Here is a 1,296-nt window from a genome sequence, read left to right on the forward strand (position 1 = left end):
GTTTGGTTCCTAGTTAGTAAAGTAGTGTTGGGAAGTATTGGGAGCTATGTACCATTGTTGGAGGAAATATGTTCTTGGAGGTAATCTTTGACGTTTCAAAAGCCCATGCCAGGCCCATTCTCTCTCTTACTGTCTGATGATTGTTGTTCTAAAATGCAAGCTCTTAGGTACTGCCCTTGTACCATGATTGTCTGCCTGCTGCCAAGCTTCCCACCATTATGATCATGGACTCATACTCTAAAACTCTAAGTAAACACCTAAGCATATGCTTCTTTTTATAAGTTGCCTTTTCCATTTTGTGTCTACACAGCAATAGGACAGTAACTAAACAGAAACAGAGATTGAATATATGTGCATACTTTTGAATGATAAATTTTAATTAGAAAAATTCTGTAGGAGATTCAGCATTTTCTAGCTACAGGCAAGATTTAAGGTTATTTAGTAAAATGTTCATTTTTGGGGGGTGGGGTGAATCCTTTTCTCTTTTTATTCACTTTTCCCCATGTTATACAACATTTGTAACTATATGTTGCAAAAATCTTCCCGTTAACCATTGTAATAGCCTTGTGTGACATAGGCTAAAATATTCTACTCACTAATGTAAATGGCAGGAGATAAGGTTTCTAGTCACACAGCTTTATTTATCTGAATGCTCTAGACTAACTTTGGCACAGTTTTATGGTCTAAGGAATTGCCTTCTTTGCATAAATTAACCTTCACTAATTTCCTGTGGTGCATCTCAAAAGATCCTAGTTAGTGACAATATTTATAATCTTAATTTTAAATCAGTTAAAATAAAAATTATGAAATTAAAAGGAATTATTTTATACTACTCAATTAGTTTAGGATTCATTCTTTAAACAAGCATTTTAATCTTCCCTTGTTCTTTCCTTATTTGTGATATTTTTTTCCTTTGTGTAAACATCTGCTTTCACAGTGTCTATGTATTGGGAATCACAATAAAGTTGAGTGCTTTTGCCTTAAGTACAGCTTCTGTCAATTCTGTATCTTTCTCAGTACTTTGTGGTTTCAGTCACATTACATTTCTTCAACCATCTGTTGGAAGCTTATTACAAAAATGGGATTATTTTTCCTTAGGGAGTTCATAATGAGATCCAGAAAGCTATATGTTCTTTTCCTCTCAGCTTTCGTATCTTTATGTCAGCTATTCCCTCTCATATACTCTTTATTTCATAACTATTTAGAGTATAAAAACAGACAATGACACTCATCATTATTAGTATTACTTTGGAATTCTTAGTCTTTTAATTCTTTGTTTATCTATATCTTATTAAC

Source organism: Microtus ochrogaster, unplaced genomic scaffold (assembly GCF_000317375.1).
Source record: "Microtus ochrogaster isolate Prairie Vole_2 unplaced genomic scaffold, MicOch1.0 UNK71, whole genome shotgun sequence".
Classification (NCBI taxonomy): Eukaryota; Metazoa; Chordata; class Mammalia; order Rodentia; family Cricetidae; genus Microtus; species Microtus ochrogaster.